The 18960-nt window shown below is 37.8% G+C and overlaps 1 protein-coding gene and 1 long non-coding RNA gene across 16 annotated transcripts in view; one reads left to right on the top strand and one right to left on the bottom strand.

Moving 5' to 3' along the window:
• Positions 1 to 18960, top strand: part of DMD (dystrophin) — a 1566296-nt gene that overhangs the window by 1304594 nt on the left and 242742 nt on the right. The window lies entirely within an intron of this gene.
• On the bottom strand, positions 735 to 16411 carry LOC140116574 (uncharacterized). Its single transcript, XR_011852826.1, has 5 exons — positions 16199 to 16411; positions 13042 to 13071; positions 12674 to 12776; positions 1864 to 2027; positions 735 to 759 (listed from the first exon to the last, which is right to left on the bottom strand). It is a non-coding gene; the product is annotated as an uncharacterized lncRNA (long non-coding RNA).

The following is an 18960-nucleotide window of genomic DNA, read 5'->3' as shown; positions in this document are numbered from 1 at the left end:
GCCAGTGACAGGTTCCTATAGAGGCCTATTCACTTACTGACACCCTTCTTCTAGCTAAAAATAGTTTTGCTTACATCCCCATAAATCACCTTTTATCTTATATTACCTGGCAGCAGAGGGGGTGTGTCCTGCTCAGCTGGCCCCTCCCATCTAATCCTCCCCGTGGAGGAATCTCCATGGACTTCTAATCTACTCCTATAATCACATACATGGTGTACAGTTTCCTATTCTTAGAAGGCTGAAAGACCTGCGATGATGTTACTCTTGTCACATGTCAAGAGGCACAAGGCACAGTGTAAGCAAATTGACACAATATTTCACAATATTTGACACATATGTGCATAGAGCTTTATATGTCTGTAGATGAATATTAGCAGACCGTCCCTTTGTACAAGAAGGCAGGGCGGTCACTTGAAGAGACACAGAGCTGTCAGTCACAATAATGGGAAATGGTTCACTGCCAGACTGAGAGAGAGAAGAGTCACAAAGACCAGACATAAGCCAGAAAAGCTAATTTGCATATTAGAAAAACATCTGTAATTAGGGTACAGCGCCCCACTAACAGCTAATTTTAGGTAATATGAAGATGACTTGTATCAGCAGGCATTGTAACAGTTCCTCTTTAATAAAAGTATAAAGACAACAACATTTTTTAATAATAATACAAATATTACATTTCTATGTTTATTTTCTACTACTACAAACTCTTTAATCAAATTTGTAGCGTGTTGTTTTCTCAGAGGTTCTCTTTATTCTTTACTAAACATAAAAATAGGTTATTTCAAGACACAATAGGGTTGGCCACTTTTCAATAAATCTGTTCCATAAGACATGCATCTACATGTAGCTGTGCCTCACTCTCTTGATAGCTTAAGCCTTTCTCTGTTCTCAGCATGCTGCCCTCTGCACATACACATAACTGCCCTTTCTCTCTCACTGCTCTAAGCTCACTGCTCCTCTTTTTAGCTCCACATACCTGTGCTGATCACCGGTTTGCAGGAGCATTTTCTTTGTGTACCAGGCAGGAAGAATAGCAGTCCAATCCCATCGACTTGAATGGGACAGGACTACAGAAAGGTCATATCATTAATGAATATTGGGGGGTATTTATTAATCCGTCTACACTAGAATTTAGGAGTAATTTGCACCTGAAATGCCATATGACAGATTTTTCAAGGGTGTTAGACCATTGTAGGCAGTTTTCTGTCATGTCTGAAAATGTAGCATGGCCTGGCCCATGCACTAGCAAATTTAATTGTAAACTAGACCACCTAATAGCTGGTCTAAATTATAGTCCGTAGTCATAAACTACTCTAGATTTATCATCCAACATGATAAATCTAATTCAGTTTAGTCTAACTCTACACAGGTCACGTCATCGGCACTTTGATAAATCTCCCCCCTTATGTCAAAGATCCACAAATGAGGGCACAGCATTCAAGTACCATGGCTCCTTCAAGCATTTTATCATAGAGAGTCAATTCTGACTAGTTCAAAATTAGCATAAATTATTATAAATATTATATACTAGTATAGCTCCTTTGTTGTGTTATTTTTAAATTCACTATAAAAAGATAATTTTACCTGCTGTTTAATAAATAAAACACACAACTAAAAACTAAAAATATGTGTTTAGAATATCCGCTTCACCGACAAATGCAGTACTTCTAAATTCCTTTATGGGAAAAAAATGTGATTCCTCAAACGTTAAGGTTTGTGTCTGCGGTAGCAACATTCTTTTATTAACTGGTGCAGTTGGAGTGCATTGTATCAATGTTACAGTATACTCTATTTCTTAAGGGCATTATAACTTACTAAGACAGCAATTATCCTGCCTGAAACACAAGGAAAGGCCAGACTAACCTTGATTTGCTTGACTCAGAAATGTAGAGTCAGTAGCCCTGAGGCTGCAGGTATCGTTTCTTTGTTCCTTGAAGTAACCTTATATGATAGCATTCTTACTTGTGTCTATTAGGAAATCAGCTCAGTAGCTAGCTGCCTTTACTATTTCATGTCTCCACTTGCTCCTAAAAAACACAATAATGTAATGTTAATAAATCATTATACAGTTACAAAGGATTAATGCTACTTTTAAAACCCAAACTGTTTATACTGTATGTGTGAGGGTTGCAATAAGATTTAACATTTCAGCTAGGGAGAGGAGCAGACTGGACAAACTGATTAGGAAAGCCAGCTCTGTCCTGGGGGGTCCTCTTGACACAGTGCAGGTGGTAGCTGAGAGGAGGACACTGTGTAAGTTGAAGTCTATTCTGGAGAATAGCTCCCATCCCTTGCATGAGACTGTGGTGGCATTGGGGAGCACATTCAGTGACCGACTGCTTCACCCCAAATGTGAAAGGGAGCGTTATCGTAAGTCATTCCTCCCCGCTGCCATCAGGCTGTTCAACAAACAAGGCCCAAACATAAGTAACCTGCGCCCCCCACCTAACCAGTCCCTGCAAGTCCCATCCACAGACTAAACATCAAACTGCCGATCATTGCTTGTCTCTTTTTTGTCTTTTTATCCCCCTTTTCTTTTTGTTCATTTATCCCTAATATTATTGTTGTCATAGTTTGTACTTCACTCTCTGTACCCTCTCTGCTGCTGTAACGCTGTGAATTTCCCAACTGTGGGATTAATAAAGGATTATCTTATCTTATCTTATAGTGTTATATCAATCTACAGTCATGGCCAAAAGTTTTGAGAATGATACAAAAGTAAATTTTTACAAAGTCTACTGCATCAGGTTTTAACATGGCAATTTGCATATACTCCAGGATGTTATAAAGAGTGATCAGCTTAACAGCAATTAATTGCAAAGTCAATATTTGCCTAGAAAAAGAACTTTTCCCCCCAAAACACATTTCAACTTCATTGCAGGTCTGCTTTTAAAGGAGCAGCTAACATTGTTGTAACGACTGGGAGTCTGTGGACCCTCTGGACCACCGCAGGAGGTGGTACTAGCCAACCTGGAACCGGAGTCTAAGTGGAACCCGGTGTTCACCAGAGCCCGCTGCAAAGCGGGATGGACTTGCTGTGGCGGGTAACCACCAGGTCGTTCCACAGGTGCGACTAGCCCGCAGTGGCTGCCAAGGTAGTAATACAGGAGACACCAGGACTCACGTCAGGAAGTGCAGGAGCTGGCACACAGGAACGCAGGACCACAGAGATGACTGGCACACAACAATCACAGGAACGCAGGAATAACAGGAACGCAGGAATAACAGGAACGCAGGAATAACAGGAACGCAGGAATAACAGGAATGCAGGAATAACAGGAGAGCTTTCTCTTCATGGGGAAGACTTGAAGATCCGGCAAGGGTCACAGGAAGAGGCAGAAACTTATAATAGGCCAGCGCCAATTACCGGTGCGCTGGCCCTTTAAATCTGAGTGAGCTGGTGCGTGTGCGCCCTAGGAGACGGGGACGCACGCGCCGAGCCGCGGAAGCAGGAGAGGACATCGGTGGAGCCATTGGAGGTGAGCAGATCGGAGGTCTGGAGGGACCCTGAGGGGCATGGGTGCGCCCGCGATCGGTGACAGAGATCGCGGGAGCACCCGTGACAATCTTTTCAGTGATTGCTCCATTACACAGGTGTGGATGTTGATGAGGACAGAACTGGAGATCAATTTGTCATGATTAAGTAAGAATCACACCACTGGACACTTTAAAAGGAGGCTGGTGCTTGGCATCATTGTTTCTCTTCTGTTAACCAAGGTTATCTCTAAAGAAACACGTGCAGTCATCATTGCACTGCACAAAACTGGCCTAACAGGGAAGAGTATCACAGCTAGAAAGATTGAACCTCAGTCAGCAATCTATTGCATCATCAAGGAATTCAAGGAGAGAGTTCCATTGTTGCCAAAAAGGCTCCAGGGTGCCCAAGAAGGACCAGCAAGCGCCAGGAACGTCTCTTAAAAGTGTTTCAGCGTCAGGAATGGGCTACCAGCAGTGCAAAGCTTGAATCCCCTTTCCGATTGTTTGGAACATCTGGAAAACAGCTTGTTCAGAGAAGACAAGGTGAGCAATACCACCAGTCTTGTCTCATGCCAACTGTAAAGCATCCTGCAACCATTCATGTGTGGGGCAGCTTCTCAGCCAAGAGAATCAACTCTCTCACAGTCTTGCCTAAAAACACATCCATGAATAAAGAATGGTACCAGAATGTCCTCCAAGAGCAACTTCTCCCAACCGTTCAAGAGCAGTTTGGTGATCAACAATGCCTTTTCCAGCATGATGGAGCACCTTGCCATAAATCAAAGGTGATAACTAAATGGCTCAGGGAACAAAACATAGAGATTTTGGATCCATGGCCTGGAAACTCCCCATATCTTAATCCTATTGAGAACTTTTGGTCAATCATTAAGAGACGGTGGACAAATAAAAACCAACAAATTTTGACAAAATGCAAGCATTGATTGTACAAGAATGGACTGCTATCAGTCAGGATTTGGTCCATAAGTTGATTGAGAGCTGCGAGTGAGAATTGCAGAGGTCCTGAAGAAGAAGGGTCAGCGCTGCAAATATTGGCTTGCTCATTCTAACTGTCAATAAAAGCTTTATGATTGCATTTGTATTTTTGTATGTGATAAAAACATCTGACAAACACACATAAAAATTAGAGGGCAACAGATCATGTGAAAATATAATATTTGTGTCATTCTCAAAACCTTTGGGCATGACTGTAAGTACACAGACAGTGAAACCTGGTCGGGACACAGAGGTGGACTTCTCAAAGAATTTCTACTCTATAAACACATATCTCATGCTTACCATAGTCCAGTGATGGCAACCCTTTTAGAGAGCGAGTGCCCAAATGACAACAAAAACCCACTTATTTATTTCAAAGTGCCAACATGGCAATTTAAGCAATAACTTATTGCTTACTGTTTGTCAAAGCTTCCAATCGTATTTAGCGTCATGAGAACATCAATACAGAAGAAAGAGGAGAAATTCAGCTTATTATTGTAGCGTCCCTCCAGGACTAAAATAAAGTTTTAACAAGTTAGGATAGGTTCCAGGATTATTAATTAACAGATTACGGCAGAGACAGCCAGAAGGAATCTTCAATCAAATCTGCTTCTGAGGGTAGATTCCTGATGCAAGGTTCCTTTTTACAATAGTGTTTAGCTTAGAATCCAGAACCAGAACCCAGAGCAGGAGGAGTTCAGCTGCTTATCTATGATTTCAAGTGGAATTCCGACCATTAGATGCTTTGCCAAGACATGTCACTGAGACAAATTACAAGAATGCACCCTGGACCTAGTTTACTGCTTATCGCCGCAGGACACAGTTACAGATTCTGAGAGGGGCATCTTGAAGAACTTGAACCCCAGCACAAATTTTTTAAAATGGTCCACCAACTATCACTCAGCATTTGCCCTATGTTTTCTCAAATACACAAGGACCATTTTGACACCCTTAAACTTCAACATGTTTCCTATTACGTATAGCCTGGCCCTGCTTCCTAGCAAAGACGGATATAGTTTCTGGATACAAACGCAAACATCTTCTTCCAGAACTAGAGCACTTGTATTTATTCAATATCTTTAAACTGGTTTAGATGCTGGTGGGTCCACTTCCCTGCCTGTGACATTGATATACAGGGTGTTTGTAAAAAGTTCTGTCAGGAGAATGTACTGTTCTTAGTTGTATATAGACATTTTTTGTACAAACTTTGTGACAAGAAATAAAAATGTCAAACAAAATGAAAGGTTGATATATCTTTGATACCGATATATTAAGAGGAGAAATATATAGAAACCGTGTTTTTCATCTATCTTCTTTGCTTGGATGGATAGCTTAGCAGAAAACCTAAATCTAAAATGTGCGTAAAATAGGCAGGCTTTGCAATTACTGAACACTGAGTGCTAAGGAGCTAATAGGATTAGTTATAAATCAATTAAAATAGAAAATGTATTATCTACTTATTTCTAACCCGTAACAATATGGGCTGGCATGATTCATAAAAAGAGAAGACTCAGCTTTAGTATATCCTTATATTTCCTTAGTAGATGGTGTCATTTCTCATTTACTTTTTTACCATTTGAATGTTTTTGTTTTATATATATTTTCTTAGCCATGCAATGATGACTGACGTCCACTTCCATACTACAAACAGCAAAAACGCAATACAATTTAGACAGCTGTGATACCATATTACTCGGACCATATAGCATTTTACAATGTCATTCCAACAAAATGTCTAATGCTCCAAACTAACAGCAGTGTAGACTGCTTGGATGCATAATACGTTCTTAGAAAGGGTGGAAACACAGACCACAAATTCACAAATTCAACTAGGAATAGTTTAGTACTAACTTTAAGACTTTACATAAAGCTTTTACAATCAAAAGTCAAAGGTCTATGCCTTAAAAATACTAATACTGTATATGCCTTAATACAAATAAGCCATGTCTAATCAATATACAGTCATAAGCTAGTGGGAGACTTACATAGAACATAGAATACATTATTGTAGGATGCTGTAGGGGAACTTTTTACATTTGCCCCTTTTACAATTAAGTGTTTATTATTATTATTATTATTATTATTATTATTACTACATTTACGACCGGCTGTCACTGAGCTTGAAATAATCAGATAGTTGCAAAGGTGGAAAGGTCAGGCAACTTAGCCATAGGGCCAAGTAGGGAATCCATAAAAAGGTTTATATTTTATCAATACCATTGATGAGAAATCTCTTTAAATATATAGATAGTTCACTAATATCTACAAAATAATAAGCCACTTATATTTCCATTATTTCCTACAAATACTTTATAGGGCAAGCTTCCCTGACCATATATGTTCTTGTGAGTCAAAATGCACAATGGGTTGTGGTATTTGAACATACAGGTACTTCCAAACACTCTTAAAAGCACCACTGTGTTACTGAAGAAGCAGCTGGTATCAGAGAAAGCTCTGATCATGGCTTTCTACCCAGGTGCCATAATAAGTAATAAATAGAAACTGTGTGTTCCTTTTATGTTCTTTCTTCATTATAATCATGGGGATGACAGTTTTAAAAGGCTCAAGGCTAGCTGGTGTCTGACAGGGTATTTTTTGTGCTGGCAATGAGCTGCAAGTTCTTTCAGCTGCATGTTATGCTTGCGCACCAGGAACCTGGGGGAACTTCTGGTGATGTCCACCATCACACTTGCAGCTCATTAGCATATTTTTAAAACCTCTTTTAAGAAAATGAGTGGACCTGTTAAAATTTTTTAAATAAAAAAACAGTAACACCCATGATCAGTGCCAGCATACATGGCTTTAGGGATTTAAATGGAGCTGGCACCTTTGCAAGTGGTGCCACCTCTGATCATGGGTGTTAATGGCAGATGGGAGGTTGAGGCGAACCTGGACTAAAACATCTAATGAAGTTCAAAGTCAGGCCCAGGAGACCCAAACCTACAAACATCGGTACAGACCCGCTCAATACTAGAAGTCACAATACTGGACAAACTGTTTGGGACCCAGTCTGTGGATGTGCCATTAACAAAGATCCTACTTTTGCTGCACCAAACACAAATATTTTACTCTAGACCCAGTGTATGGATTTATTTGTGCCAACCTTTAAAGCATAACTTCAAATTTTATAATGTTTTTTCTCAATAGCTGAAATAACCTCAGCCCTCTCATTTCAGCATTCTGGTTGTGATGTTGAAAACGTGCTGTGAAACAGGAAATACAGGATGCAGTCTCCAGGGTCAGCAAAGGGTGAAGTAGGGGATATTTGCAATGTGCTTGCTCCTGTGCCTCTGCTCAGTAATTAGAGGAACCCAGGACCTGAGGTGCAAGGTAGAGAGGTCTGCTCTTTCCTGTCCACAGTCTGCCCTCATTTGCCCACACCCAGTCCTCCTACTCCCTCTGCAGCTGCTCAGTGTGTACAAAATATCATCCATAAACCTGCTCTATTCATTACTCTACTCTCTAGCCTTTTACAAGGCTAATAGGAGTCAGTGACAAGAGGTGTGTGTGTGTGGGGGGGGGGGGGGGGGTCAGGAAAGCAGTCTGATACACAGGATAAAGAGTATTTACTTCTGTGTGGGCTATGTCTGCTTGTCCTCCTGGAAGTCAGCAGCTGCTTTCTCACCCTTCTCTGCACTCCTCATGCTCTACTCTCCTGAGAAGAGGGGAGAGTTATGGTATATGCTGAACAGCCCGGCTGGGACACCATCTTAGCAGTGTGTAGTGGTTATGTGTCTATATTAGACTATAGTCTATCAATGTAACAGTGCGTAGTAGTATATGTGTGTGTAATAATCTGTGTATAGTTTATGTTAACTATAAGGCATGCTATTATGGATTTGAGGATATACAACTGAAATTTTACATCTAACATTGAAATAAACCTCTCCTTCTTAATTGTATGTTATGCATTCACATACAGTGGAATATTTTTTCAAAAGTTTCTATAACTGCAAAAAATCAGTCCCATTTACCTGAATAGGGTTTGTAAAAAAGTCATATTCTTGGCACAACAATAAACTTGATTGAGCAGACAAAATCTGCTGGACTTAAATGCATATTCAAACTACTTATCCCATTTATATTATGTAAATCCAAAAGGACATCACAGAACGAATGAAACTGCTATTTTTCAGTATCTTTTTCCACAGTGACATCATAGGCGAGAAATGAGCAGATAATAGGAACTACTCATATGACTAAACAGATGAGATCAATTAAAATCCAGTTACCCACACAACAACACAGATGAGATCACTTAGACTTATGTAAGTCATTGACTATTGTCATATTATATTTTTTAGTATTTGGTGATATACTTTCCTTGAGGAATTGTTAGCACTGTTTATTTCAGGTGATAACTTATTCCCAATACAATTATATGTTATTCCTCTAGATCAGAAGCAAAGTCAGAGAGTATTTTTTTCTTCACAGTTCCTGTCAAATCTTCCAATAAAAAAGAATACAGACAGTCCCCGGGTTACGTATATGATAGGTTCTTTAGGTTTGTTCTTAAGTTGAATTTGTATGTAACTCAGAACAGGTATATTTTACAAATGTAGCTACGGACAAATTTATTTTTGTACATATGACAATTTGACTTTCAAAGTTTTTTGCTATCATTGGAACAAAGATTATCAATAAAACTTCATTACAGACACCTTATAGCTGATCATTGCAGCCCGAGATTAAAGTAAAGCATCCAGAGAGCTTCACCAGAGGTCACAGTGGGCAGAGAGGTCCGTCTGTAAGTCGGGTATCCTTAAGTCAGGAACTGCTTGTATAATTTTTTTAGAAAATGTAAAAATGTGCAGATACATAAAACATAATCACAAGCTATTATAACACTGCTGTTCTGTGGAAAGCAGTTATTGTCACTAGATGTGACTTCAAGCTCTGTAGTTATAACATTCTTACGAAAGACACAGGATATATCGTAAAAGGTCTTAGAGGTATGGATACAAAAGGTTAGAAGAACAAGAGAACCAAAATCCCAATTTCAAAATGTAAGATGTTGAATTGTCCATTTTCGAAGAATGTCAAGTACATAATCGTGGGGATTTATCATCACATTGTTTAGTTTTGCTGGGCGTAAGAAAGTCTCATTTACGCATTTGGGTGCCTCCGGCCACGGGTCTGTGATCCAATCTTCCCTCTCCCCACTTGGGCTATAATGATTAGGAACGTTTGATGGTTTGGGCTCTGCTCTGCTTTTTGATTGTATTGAATTACCTTTGTTCTCTGCCATACTCTTTTGGCTCTACCAATTAGGTTTATTTCTGTCCTGGGCTTTGTGCAGGAATTCCATCTGACTCTCCTTGAGCATTTGCATTTTGACTTATTTCTCCCATTTTCTAAGGACAGCAATTAGACAGAGTTTTTCAGGGCAACATCTCCATCTTTATCCTTGTGAGGGGATTGCATCCATATATTTTTGTGTTGACCTGTGGCCGTATGTGGGTCTGGGCAACCTGACTCTGACCCACTTTGTTATCTGTATGTGTTTTTGTACATTTTTAAATGTTTTTAATCATGCTTGCAGGATCTTTTTGATCATTTGTATATGAATTGTAATAAAGTTTATTGATTTTTCAGCCTCTACACACTTACCTTTTTTCTTTTTTGGGTTCAATTTTGCGTGTGTTGGCCATCTAAACATTTGATCTCTGTGCATGAGATCATGCTTCACATTGTTTAGTCTGCATTTAGGTGTTTTGTGATTTTTACTGCAAAAAAGTCACTTCATTATTCTGGAGTAAACACAAAGCACTGCTAGTGCAACATCATGCAAAGCCAGATTCATGTCTACGGACTTTCTAAAAAAGTTGCATAGAAAGTTGTACTCCAGTCCCCTTGCTAGCATTTGGACTGTGGGTTTTTTAAAGAACATATATTAAAGGACCAAAGTTACTTTAATGAATCTCATGGGCATAGAACTATATCAAAGAGCCAGTCTAAACTTTTTTTTGTCTAAACTGCAACAAAAAATTATTTTTTTTGTGTCAAAAATTCTCAAAAAGTAGTACAAGAAACCAAACAACGTGCTGATAAATTCTGTGTACATGGATAGTCAGTAAGGACTGACCATGCTAAGGACCCCTGGGATTAACACTTGTCAAGTAGATAAAAGAGAACGTGGGGCCAGTATGAGTTTTTATAAACCTGGATCCGGGCTGCCTTATGACAACAGATATAGAAAACCATTATTTTATTACTTAAATCACTGCAAGCATGTATTCAATTCTCCCTATGCAGCTCTTGCCCTTACTGCTACCTTATCTTGTTATTTCACCAGTTTTGTTGGAGTATTTATGGATGGCAGGATAATTAGACATAAATAATTCTATATGTATTCATCTATATTCCTGGAGATTTTTCACTGTAATGGAAACTCAATCCAATTATAAAATATATACTCTTTTTGTTCCTCAGCAATTTTGTATTCAGCAGATGTTTTGCTTCCAGCTACCATGTTCACAACATTTAGATTTTTCTTTTTTTCCTTTGATTCAATAAACTCTAATTGAGGAAAACATGTATCGAATAAACAAGCCTCAATGCATTAATATTAACACAGAAACCACAGAATCTGATATATTTGAGCCAAAAATTGCTGATATGGCAGGGGGGTTGCTAGTTTGTATCTTTGCATCTTAATGCTAATACTTTGTGCAATAATAAAATGATGCAGCCTCCAGATTATATAAAGCTCAGGCGTCAATCAGTTATGATATTATGAAGTGTTTTTGATCACTGAATACATAAAATATTTTTTTTCATGTTTTCTTAATCTCAGAGACCTGTAAGACCTGTAGCACATCAGAAAATAGTCTGCCCCTATGTAAATAAATTATATACTCAAAAAAAATTGACAATTGGAAATCTGGAAAATCTCTTAAAGATGTTAAAACTTGTTCTCCAGGCCCCAGTCAGAATAAGAATGGAGACACTTAGTCAACACACTGTTATCATGTAGTTTTACACATTCTTGTTGTATTCTGGTCCATATTGTCACACTCGATTATGGTGAAAAGCCAACCTGTGCTTCAAAAGGGAAGAAAATGTAGGTTAGAGTGGCAGCTATTTTGTCCCTAGAGGATTTTGATTTGTCACCAGTTGAAGGAGCACTTGAAAAAGAAGGGTCATTGGAAAGGGCAGAGTTTCATAGATGGAATTTTTTCTGATGTCTTATGTCAAGTGGAGTTTTATGAATCAAGGACAGAGAAGAAGGTAAAGATTAATACATGAATTATAGTATTCTGAGGAGAAAAGATAGACAGGTTCTACTGAAAAGTAAAAAATTCATACAATGAACTTGCTGATTACCCAACTAAAACATTTACTACAGGATTATGTCAGTGTGTCAATTATAACAGCATAAGCCAAATTATAGCATACCCTTTAAAAAAATTTAAGCCAGGTAAAGATTTTTAAGAATTTATTAACCCTGTATCCCCTTTAAAATGTACATGATGTTACCTCAGTTGTAAGATTTTATTTTTTGTTTGTTTTGAAAATTAAAAAATATTGAATAAAGAAGGCAGAGATCTTAAATATGGAAAGAATTTAAACAATTACAGTATATAGTCTCATAACAATGACCACCGGTATATGTCATTAACAGGGTCAGAGATTTCTTAAAAGACAGCCACTTCACACTACAGTTTTGAAAAAATAATTTATCATCTTTATTAAATGCACAGTTAAAAGAAACATTGGAAAGGGCACATAATACTGTTCAATTATAGTCCCCGCACCAGGAAAGTACTATGTTGCCACAATAAGCTGTATATTGCATTGTTATACCCTGGCATAACAATTACAGTGCATGATTTTTGTTCACTACCTTTAAAATCCATATATTTTTTTATTTTTCCATGTACAAAGCTGTATGAGTGCTTGTTTATTATGTAACAAACTGTACTTCCCAGTGACATATTTAATATTTTATGCTGTAAATTAGGAAACAGAAAAAAAATTCCAAATGTGGTGAAATTGATTTTCTTGTGGCCTCTGCATTTAAGTATTTCTCTTTTCATTCCCAATGACACACCCTCTTTATTCCTTGGATTCATATAATCATGGGGATACCAAATTTATCTTTTAATAGATTTTAAAAAATTAAAACCTTTTGTATGAAAAACATTTCTTCATTTCACCATGTTCTGAAGCCAATAACTTTTTCATACTACAGCATACAGACCTGTGTAAACAGATGAGCTGAAACATCTGGGTAAATCATCATCAGGCATGGCAACAGCTTTATTCCACTTTGTCTCCTCCCCCTCCCCCAATCAATAAGACCTCTGAAAAAAGTTGGGTAGAGAGAGCAGATAAGGAGATATTAAACTTTACTAGTACCACTGCCATTTTTTTGTTGTTGGTGATCTAGTAATATTATGTCATCACAGTATCTTTGAATTATTATAATTGTAAATTTGTATATGTTAGATTGTGTTTTGGGACAATTTCCTTTTCTTCTCACTGACACAGAGTGACAGATGATTATCTATTTTGCTCTAAAAAATACTTTGCATTTGATATAAAAAGCTTCAATTAAGTGGAGTCCACCTGTAAACAGCTCCTTTACTGGCATATTTCCTAAGGTAATAAAAAGAACAGAAGAGAGCTGTCAGTAGTGTAGCTCGGATCATTACTAGCCTTAACAACTATCGGTTTCCCTGTGTCTTTCATTAGTACTCACACAGGACTTTATTTTAATTCAGCCTTTATCGTTTGATATGCAAGGAACAAAGAGGTACAGAATTCAGGAAGAATTTGAATAGATGTGATCTTCTCTTTTATTGATTTGAAAAGGACAGTCACTTACTAGTCAGACAGAAAGGAGCAAGTAAGCGGCTTTCAGCATTTACCGGGTCGAGAAGTAAGCACATTAGATTGGACAATAAAGAAGGTCTTGTCCTGAGCATTGCTACTTGATACACTGCAGCTGAGGGGATTGAATCAAGCGCAAACTGATTGTGGTCACACAATTCTATGTGAACACTGAGAGTAAATAAGGTTACCGCTACATGAATTTCTTTTAAGAGAAACATCTTTACCCATTAGAAAGTCTTCTTACAGGCCCGTTGCCGAATAAAATGTAAAAACTACTGTAATCTGTTGCAAGAAACATTTCTAGTCCCTTTAAATGAATTGACAGTTTGCAATTTGTTACAGGGTTAACTTACACTTTTAAGTCCATTCCCATCTGATGTTAGGAAACCAGAGTCAATGAACAATATACCAGTTGTGCACCTATGTTGCAGGTTTTTAAGGTGAGATGTCAGCAAGTTACACATCGTGTGTAACTGTAAACTGTAAGCTATCATAGTAAAAATGCATGATTTATAAAGGCATAATCATTGGCTATCAGGACAAGGGTGCTTCTACAAAAAAAACATCAAAAGTCGAAAAATATAGACCAGGGTAGGGCTGGAGTGAATGAGGCACATGTATCATATGTCTGTCTTTTTCAGTCTGTTTTTTGAGACTTTTCAAAAGTCTTCAAAAGTCGTTAACAATATCCCAGCTAATCTCTAAGCCTGGTATGGGGCAGCCATATATTTGGGCAAAAATTTGCTACTTGTTTTGTGACTTTTTAAAAACGTTGCAACTTTCACATCTGGACTTAGGTGATAACTCAGGGAACGCTGCTAAAAACTAGACAAGGCGAACTATGAAGGGAGACATTTATTGCTAATAAAATTGCAATTGTAAAGTCTCAAAAATTAAACAAAAAGGCAAAAAAGTTTGATACATGTACCCCAACTTGTGCAAAACTTGTGCCTAAATGGAAAGCCACATGGCTATGTAAGTTTAATGAATTTAGTTCAAGCAGGATATTGCATTGTCCTATGTTCATTTGGTGCAATGGAAAGTCACAAAACAGTATTTGCACCACAAACGGACCAAAACAATGACACACACAGACATAAAAAACAATGATACATCACCACTTTGTGTTTGAAGCATTGTCAACCAATGTTTTTGGAAATTTGGATGATTAAAAAGAATACTGGGTAAAAGTAAAACAGTTGAATGTTATGTATTTTATGTTGTGCTATAGAAGAAAACCATAAAATAAAACCTGTAATACATGGATACCTTCCACATAAACATTGTGGCATGTTTCATTGAATGCTATATTACAAGGGTTTTTTGGCAAATATACAAAAATTTAAAATGGCTCTGAAAGAGACCAGTAAAATAAATACATTTTCCTTACTACTAGTCCCAGTCAGCAGTCCTCTTCTTAAGACATCATCATATAAACTTTCGCAGCCCTTTTAATTTTTGGTGCAGATTTATTAGGTGTGTCCTAAAGTAAAGGTGGACAGTCTTGTTGTGTTTTTCTGTGCGTGTTCTGCGTGTACTTTTGACGTGCAGAACTTGCAATGCACTCTGATCCATTGTAATAAATGGGTCTTTTCAGACTTTTTTTGAAACATTTTTTCACACAAACATGTGCGTTTTTTTAACCGCACGTTTAAATCTGCCCGCTCTACTTTTACAAGTCACACACGTGAAAAATTGCACTCTCAGACATATGCAAGTATAATGTAAGTGCAATGTGTTTTTTTACTGATCAATTGCCATAGAAAAGATAGACCTGAGTTCTGAGTCTTTATCATGCGCGTTAAAAAAAAGCATTGAAATTGCATCGAAATTGCCAAAGAAACACACGTGAAAAACTGAGACACTGAACAAACTCTGACTGAAAACTGATCGCACCCGGATCAGACTCTGATGTGATCTGCAAAGAAAGTGTGGAAGGGGCCTAAGAATATCTAGTTATACTTTGCATTTCCCATTAGATGGATTAGTTTATGCCAGTGCTAGTGTACTATATTTATTGCTGCAATATTTTAAGCCATGTCTTTTCTAGTGCATTTGGAAAAAAGTTTAGCAAAATGGTAGCCCATTCTTGATTTTTGGCATATTTTATTCATATATCTATCTTCATATTCTTTATGGCGCACAGTATGTACAATTTGAAAGTTTTACATAGATTGATAAAACTGCCCCATTCTTTTTTTTCTACTGGGCAAACCCCAGTATCTTCCTTTAGAAATGGCACTATTAGGATAAAAAAGGGAGCTCCACATGTAGGTACTACTCCATAGAAGACTTCAAGGGGGAAATATCATTGCAGATACAGCAGTTTTTTGTCTTCAAAATGTCTGACAATTGTTGATTGCCAATTGGTGACAAATTTGAGGACTTTTTCCAACTCACTCTACTTTTCACTTCATACGATTTATAAAAGGCAACTTTTTGAAAAGTTGCAAATGTAGGTACAAATTCACTTATGTCCCTTTTTGTTATAGCAAAAGCTAGTGTAAGTAACTAGTGGCGACAAATTTGTAATTTTTGTGCAACTTTTTAACTAAAAAGTCATATATCCACTGCAGAAAGTAACACCTCAAGTGCCCTACTTGTCAAATAAGTCAATTGTGCAAAGGACATCTGAATATCTCTTAAAACTGGAGTATGATCCAACGTAATGTAAGCAAAGTGAAAGCAAAAAAACTGACATGCATACTGTAGTTCAATCTTTCCTACCACTATGCAACTATATTTGTCAGGATTGAAGGATACTTGAAGGATTTCTGGTATGATATTGACTAATTTTGATGTTAACAAAGGCACAATTTTTTCTAAGAATAACCTACTTTTATGCATACACTATTGAATGTTTCAGTGAAGGGTAAGAATACCAGATTACCTCTACTTTCTTAACCCAACAAAGGGCTTCTTGTGTTGGCATTGTATATGTAATTGCTGTGTGATGTTGTCCTGTTGACAGTCGAGTTCTTCAACTTATCACAGCTGAATGAATTTCTTTTTCTGTACGACTCTGCCAGAAATTTCTCAAAAAAAAGACCAAAAGCCTGGCCCACTAGTCTGAAATCTGTGACACTGTCTTCATCATCTGTAGACTGTAGTATCTGCAAAAAAAAAATATTGTTTAAAATGTTTTATTTTACTTTAATGGTGTGACATTCAGCAAATTGAATTTTCTCATAATATTGTCCTGATGTATTGATGTTTGCTTTTTCTTTCCCGGAGTGGATTGAGAAATGTGGTCTTGCAGTGCAGTGGGCATTGATCTCCAGTGTATAGAATAAATTCAGTAATTTTTTCTCTGAGGTTGCTTTAGGCTTTTACATGAAAGTAGGTTTTTGAATCACTGAGATTTTAATTTGCATCATAATCCTGCAGTCATGTTTTACTTTCCATATTTAACATCTATATTAAAACGGCCTAAGTTGCTTTAGTCATGGCATTATCTTGTTTTTCTCACTCTTTCCTATCACAAACTGACAATTGATGGGTTTTTTTATGTGCAAACATAGGAATGAATGCATAACACCAATATGCAAACTGAATCTCTAATAGCTTAAAGCAACCCCAATGATTCACACCCCTGCTTTAGAGGTAGAGGTAGGATTTAGAGGTAGGGATTCAACATTTAAAAGGAGGGAACCAGGCGTGTGTCACGGGTGCTCCTGCGACCCATGTCCCAGGCGCACCCATGGGCCTTCCTGTTCCCCTCTCTTGCCAGCAGCAGGTTCACTTACCTCACCACGCTCCAGCGATGGTCTCTTTTCTTCAGCATGCGTCCCCGCCTCCCAGGGCACATGCGTGCTAGGGTGCACGCGTGTTTCTGGTACCTTTAGTACCAGCAGCAAGCAGCTGGTACTAAAGGTTACTGCAGTGATGATTCCTTTGCTTTCTGAAAATGGTTTGGAGTATATCAGCTTGAATCCCTACTAACAGACTTTCAGTGGCTTACTACTATTAACCGCTAATGGGTTTACATCAGTAGTTTTCTTTGAAATTTCAGTCTCAAGGTCTACTAAAAGTCCTGCATACAGAATCTTTATTAGGCCTCATGTCCATAAGCGAGTTTAATGCATAAAACTTCTATCGTGAGCTAGCTGGAATGTCTGGTCCGGCGCTCAGATACCGGAACTTTAGCTCCAGTTTAGCTCCAGTTTCTGAACGTCAGGACTGTCATTCCAGCAAATTTATGATGCAAGTTTGATGCATCAACACTCGCTCATGGGTGAGTGACCTTATAGAAGTGAATCGATAAGAACATTTGACAAAGCATTTGGAAGTCCATTTAATAGGTCAATTATAAGTGATTAATATGGTGGATGGGAAGTGTAAAAGTGTAATTTTGCCAATTACTAGACATCCCAAATAAGCGTGTAGCACCTCATTGATGCCATATTACTGCAACATATAAGTACTGTACTTACTTATCAATACATTTAAGCTGTTTCTATTAAACTAATTTCTACCAATATATAGTTCACTTTTAAATCACAAAATGCTCCCATTTTGCCTTAGATGTATCATATGCAGCTCTTTCAGCATTGTGTGATTGTCATTTTGATATCTGGCTGGGAAAATGTACTGAGCTTGATATCTATCCATTCATAGACTGACAGAGCTTTCAACTTCACCATTCTAAGACAAGGCAAACACTTCTTACATGTCTAAGTCAATAAAAAGTAATAAAATCTCATGATGAAGTTTGCCATCTGCCCTGCATATCAACTGCAGTTTGCTAATCCAGACAAGATCTGAGCTAGTCATCAGCATTTTCCTCAGCAGGAAAATAAATGGAATATCAAACAGAATGTACACAGAAGCTTTTTGCAGAGTTATAAAATCATGAATGATAAAAGAACTGGTCTCCGAAGTACAGAGTTACCAGCTACAGAAATTGTATATTTGTTTTAAAGAGGTTTCAGACACTCAGAACTTTTTATTATTATATGAAAATGTCTGGCCACAAAAAGTCAATGCTCCTATTGTGAATACTGAAATACTGGCTTTGCAGTGCCAAGTTAGTAAGTTTGAAAACTATTTCAGATATGACATACCAGGAAGAAAAGGAAAAGTTTGGGGGGGATGTGCATTTAACTGTGTGTTACTTCCACTACCCAGATTAACAAAGAAGTCTGTCCATCAAGGCTACCTCACAATGATGCCCTTGGTGCACTAAAATACTCATGTGCATATAAATGTAAATAAGCTCTTCACCACATTTAGGCCACTTTACCAAAAAGGCTATGGGGGATATTTTTCTGACATGCTGGATATATAAGAAGACTCCAGTCTCCTGAAGTATCCGGTGGATGACTGCACCCTGCCATTAGGCTATAGCATGGGGGAAAGAACTCCCTGCACTCTGCTACCAGGCGTATCCCCCTTTATATCAAGTAGGTGTGGAGGGGGGAAATAATGGGGTTGCATCACAAATTGCAATTATTTTCTCGACAAGGCCAAAAAACTGTTCCACAAGCTCCTATATGTTTCTGTATGACCTGCCAGCTGACAAATTACCTTTATGACTGACTTATAGGAAGCAGAACTGGACAATGTACACATGCAAAACCTTTATTAGATCTGATTAAAAAAAAAGAGTGCTTGTGGTATCAGTTTAGTCAATTATGCTTTTCATAGTGGTCC

The sequence above is a fragment of the Engystomops pustulosus genome, chromosome 2, assembly GCF_040894005.1.
Source record: "Engystomops pustulosus chromosome 2, aEngPut4.maternal, whole genome shotgun sequence".
Classification (NCBI taxonomy): domain Eukaryota; kingdom Metazoa; phylum Chordata; class Amphibia; order Anura; family Leptodactylidae; genus Engystomops; species Engystomops pustulosus.
This window is presented reverse-complemented; position numbering and strand designations above follow the sequence as displayed.